This window comes from Leopardus geoffroyi, chromosome C2 (genome assembly GCF_018350155.1).
Source record: "Leopardus geoffroyi isolate Oge1 chromosome C2, O.geoffroyi_Oge1_pat1.0, whole genome shotgun sequence".
Classification (NCBI taxonomy): domain Eukaryota; kingdom Metazoa; phylum Chordata; class Mammalia; order Carnivora; family Felidae; genus Leopardus; species Leopardus geoffroyi.
In genome coordinates, this window is record NC_059333.1 from 85151490 (window position 1) to 85157164 (window position 5675).

General features: G+C 39.9%; 1 pseudogene; it reads left to right on the forward strand.

Annotated features, from left to right (window-relative positions):
* The first annotated feature begins 5368 nt into the window (after nt 1-5368).
* LOC123576345 lies at nt 5369-5455 on the forward strand (annotated as a pseudogene).
* The last annotated feature ends 220 nt before the right edge of the window (nt 5456-5675 follow it).

A 5675-nucleotide genomic window follows, 5' to 3' on the forward strand; every position in this document is an offset into this window, starting at 1 on the left:
TGAAACGGTAGTGATCATCATCATGACCTTCACACCCATGGACTGACTCTCCATCCGAAAATATGGTTCTTGGGGCTCCTGGGTGGCACAGTCGGTTAAGCGTCTGACTTCAGCCAGGTCATGATCTCGCAGTCCGTGAGTTCGAGCCCCGTGTCAGGCTCTGGGCTGATGGCTCAGAACCTGGAGCCTGTTTCCGATTCTGTGTCTCCCTCTCTCTCTGCCCCTCCCCCGTTCATGCTCTGTCTCTCTCTGTCCCAAAAATAAATAAACGTTGAAAATATGGTTCTTAATACCTTGCCCTGAAATATTTAAAAGGAACCAGTACAGAGCTGAGGGCAAGAGATCTTCTTCTCTATTACGTAAGCAGAAAGAAACACCAGAACATCAACAGTGTCAGCAGCACTAACGTCACCTCCTAATGATCAAGTGTTGTCTGACTAAAGATATGGAAAATTCTTAGTGATGAATTTTTAACAGTGAAATTTGACTTACCTCTTGTGTTCTGCTGCCCTAAATCCATTTTGGAAACAGGCAGAGCATAAATAAATAAACACTCAACTCTTCCCTGGATGTTTGGGTGGAAGCAGGTGGCGATTGAGAAGACATGGGTCGATGTGTGTGTGAAAGTTAAAAACAAATGTCTTATGAGGCGACTAACTTGAGCACTCAGGATGGAGATCTGTCTTGGATGGGAACCTAGGTCACTTGGGTGTCTTTGCTCTATTGTCAACATTAAAGGTAAATCTGCTTGGTAACTTCCTCTATCCTTCCTTTAACCATTTTCCTCCCCATTCCTTCATGGTGGCATTGGGATTTTCTCTCACATGATTATTCTTTTTCTGCCACAATCTTTGCTCTCTCCTTTCTCTGCTGGCCCCCAGCTGCATGTTGGCTCTCACATTAACTTGCCCTTAATCTTCACCATCTTTTGTTGGAAAACAAAACAGAGCATCCAATGCTACCCAAATGCCTTCCCTTTCTGCCCTCTACACCAGCCTAACATGGGCCTTCCCAATAATTAGTCTGAGCAGATTGTTGAGGGCACACTAGAGGACACTGACAGTTCACTGAGAGCCATTTCCCCTTAGCATCACTGAAGGAACATTCCATTTGAGCTCAAACATGTTTGGATGGCTGTGTTGAGATGAATCTTTCTTCCCCGGGTCATCTGCTCTGTACTCCCAGACTGTTACAGAGCTCATAACGTCCTGTATTGTAATTAATGTGTTTGGGGAGCCGTGTCTCCCTCAGAATAGTGCTGGATTATCTATAGGCAAATTAAATAGACACATATGACTCTGGTGAAGCAGAGGCACTAAACCAAACAAACAAGTAAAAACACCAACATCAAGAACAAACAAACAAAAAGCAACAGTATAGAAATGGCAATTTGAAGTTCTAGAAAGAAGCAATTTGAATTTACAGCACTTCACTTTTGTTTCTTTAACACATTTAAATTGTATTTTGAATTACATGTAGGAAGGAGACACCACAAACCTGAAGGATTTAGAACCTGCTCAATTCATACTGTGTCTGGACTTGGTGAGGATTGGGGTCTCCTTCAATCACCTGAAACCTTATTCAAAATCCATTTTTTCAGGGGCGAAAGCCAAAGGGCTCTTAGAGCCTGAACTGTTTAAGAACCACTGCTAACGTGAGCTAGAGAGCAGGGCTGTTTGCTTTATCTTCGTGTATCCAGGGCTAGTTCAGTGCTTGGCAAAGTGGGCACACAGTGCTGGTTGACATGCAATGGCTCTATCTCCGCACTGAATATTATTTTTTTCCACATTTTTTAAGTATCAAAGAGATGTAATTAGTGATTCTGTGACCCTACTCTGTCGTGGTTACTTAACATTTTGGTCTACCTGGCTTGAACACACATACACACATATACACACACGTGCACACACTTTTGTTATTTTTAAATTAGTTTCTAATATTTTAGCAAGCTTACAGTAGCCCTAGTGTTGAACTTAGAATAGCCCTAGGAAAGCGTCATTTGCTGTGTTTTAACATGGGGATTTGCTACTCGTCAAGTCAGAAGTGTTTTTGGGTACTCCATCTTCTCATCTGTCAATTTAAAAATCACCCTGTTAAAATTGGCAGGTGTTGCCTGAAAGCAAAATAAAATTCAGAGAATTTTATCCCCATTTTTCAGAGGTTCTTGCCTATCTGTGTGTGTTAGGGTCCCCTGGAAAACCTGTTTAACATGTGGATTCCAGAGTCCTACCCACATAGATAACTGGTCTGGAATCCATTTTTTGACAAAAGCCTCAGCTGATTCTGACAAGGATACTCTGACTTAAAAAACACTGTTCTGTGTTAGCTCACTCTCCGCATTAATATTTATTGAGGTATAAATGCAAAGTTAGAGGGGAATAATGAGCTTGTATCACTCTTAGAACTTTCCTTTGAGTCTGCATTTCCATGAGACTAAGTGAATGTGGAAAACTGCTCTAGGGGAGAAGCAGTCGGCCCTGTTTGAGACTTGTAGGGTTTTGTTTTGTTTTCTTTTGAACATGTGGGTAATTTCTAAATGAATCAGGAAAAGTCTCAGTAACACAGCGGAAAAACTTCTCGCTTTATACTCTGCTTCATCTTTGGTGCTAGAGCCTATTAAATTTTAACACTGAAACTGATAAGACCCGCAGCCGGTGGATTCCTGAGGATGATGACAAAGGTTGGTAGCACTCAGCCACTCTGTTTATTTGTTTGTTTTTACTTCCTGCAGCTACATGCTAAGTGTATTATAGCTATTTGTGGAACCCTGGCCAGTTGTTGCAGATAAACGTGTTGATAGTACACAGCCTTTCTTCTCGCACACACTCCTGACAAGGGCAGACTGTGCTTGGTTTTGTTTTGTTTGTTTGGAGAACATTTACCAGGTACTTGTATGTGAAAACTACAGCTAGTCGATTTTACATATATTTCATGTACTTCTCAGAATGTCTGCAAGCTAGGGCTATTGCTATTGTATCTATGGTGTATTATTAGGCTGACAGCAGTGGTACCCACTCAGCCCAAGGATTGCAGCCTCCATGCTCTGTATAGCTGTCTCCTTGTCTCCTGCTGGAGCAGTGCTCAAAGGTCCAATGGAGCACCATTTCTTTCATGCAATAATAATACATACGTTAATATTTTTTATCGGGGCATAATCGACATAAAACATTTAGTTTCAGGTGTACAGCACAATGATTCAATATTTGTAAATTTCGTAAAATGATTACTGCAATGAGTTCAGTTAACATCTGTCATCATACAAAGTGCCAAAACTTTTTTTCTCATGAAGAGAACTTTTAAGATTTATTCTCTCAGCAATTTTCCAGTATGCAATACAGTACTGTTAACTATAGTCACCATGCTGTGCATTAGATCCCCAGGATTTATTTATTTTATAACAGGAAGTTTTTACCTTTTAGCCTCCTACACACATTTTGTCTACCTGCCTTTCCTCCCAATCTCTGGCAACCACCAATCTGTTCTCTCCGAGTTACATTTTTTGTTTTTGTATTTTTTAGATTTCACATATGAGCGACATCACATGGTATGTGTCTTTTTCTGTTTGACTTATTTCACTTAGTAAAATGCCTTCAAGGTCCATCCATGTTGTTGCAAATTTCATTCTTTTTTATGGTTAAGCAATAGTCTATCATGTATCTATGATATGTGTATATGTCACATCTTCTTCATCCGTTCATCTATCAGTGGATGCCTAGGTTGTTTCCATATACTGGCTATTATAATTAATGCTTCAATGAACATGGGATGCATATATTTTTTCAAGTCAGTGTTTTTCTTTTCTTTGGATAAATACCTAGAAATGGAGTTGTTGGATCATAAGGTAGTTCTCTTTTTTATTTCTGAGAAACTTCCACTCCCATATTTCTGTAGTGGCAGATCCAATTTACATTCCACCAACAGTGCACAGTATACGTTAATATTTAAAAATAAATAAATAAATATCGTTTCTGATTCTACAGAGGAGAAAGCTGGACTGAATAGGGTTACATTACTTGCCCAAATTTGGAGCCAATAATTACAACAAGCAGGATTTGAACCCCAAAGCTTGCAGAGTTGTTCAACAGGGTGCGTACCAGGCCTATTTTCGATGTTTTTCCATGGCTGGTCACGTCCCCTGCAAGACAGAGGGTGATTCTTGGGAGGAGAGAGTATCTTCTAGAGAACTTTCTTCCAAGGGCACAGGAGACCAGGAGCTCCTTGAAAGATGCAATTTTACCTTATTCTTATTTTTCCTTTGTGTGTGTGGCCCAGCACCTAGCCCAATAAAAGCTGGTCCCTCTATATTCATCAAAATAGGTAAACAGGTACATTTTAATATACCTTTATACAGGTACATTTAATATACTTCTTGTTTCCTTAATTTTAGTACCTGAGTTAGTGATGGCTAACTTCCATGGAGTACTTGCCAATTGCTTTACAGGCAGTACCTGTAATGGGCTAAATGTGCCCTCCATCTCCACCAAACTAATTCATATGTTGAAGCCCTAATCCTTTCCCTTTTTTTTTTGTTTCAACTTTGAGGGCATTTTTTTTTCATTTAAAATTTTAGTTAGTTAATATACAGTGCAATATTGGTTTCAGGAGTAGAACTCAGCAATTCATCACTTACATGCAACACCAGTGCTCATCCCAACAAGTGCCCTCCTCAATGCCCATCACCCATCTAGTCCACCTCCCACCCACCTCCCTCCATCAACCTCAGTTTGTTCTCTACTGATAAGAGTCTCTTGTGGTTTGTTTCCCTTTATTCTCTTTCCCACCCTTTCCCATATGTTCATTTGTTTTGTTTCTTAAATTCCACACATGATTGAAATCATATGGTATTTGTCCTTCTCTGATTGATTTATTTCTATTAGCATAATACATTCTAGCTCCATCCACATTGTTGCAAATGGCAAGATTTCATTCTTTCTGATGGCTGAGTAATATTCCATTGTGTGTACACACACACACACAACACATGCACACACACACACATATGTATATATATGTGTGTGTGTGTGTGTGTGTGTGTGTGCGTGTGTGTGTGTGTATACATATATATACAAACACATCTTCTTTATCCACTCATGAGTCAATGGACATTTTGCCTGTCTCTATGGTTTGGCTATTGTTGATAATGCTGTTATAAATATTGGGGCACATGTACCCCTTTGAACCTGTATTTTTGTATCCTTTGGGTAAATACCTAATAGTTCAATTGCTGGATCGTAGAGTAGTTCTATTCTTAGTTTTTTTGAGCAACCTCCATACTGCTCTCCAGAGTGGCTGCACCAGTCTGCATTCCCACCAACAGTGCAAAAACAATACTGGAGGCATCACAATTCAAGATTTCAAGCTATACTACAGCTTTGCGCAGTGGCAGTATCGTAGCCAATGAGGTTTATCCGAGGCGCGATTATTGCTAATTGAAAACAAGCTATACTACAAAGCGGTGGTCATCAAGACAGTGTAGTACTGGCACAAAAACAGATACATAGATCAGTGGAACAGGATAGAAAACCCAAAAATGGACCCACAACTATATGGTCAACTAATTTTGACAAAGCAGGAAAGAATATCCAACAGAAAAAAGACAGTACTATCAACAAATGGTGTTGAGAAAACGACCACAACATGCAACAGAATGAAACTAGATCACTTTCTTACACCAT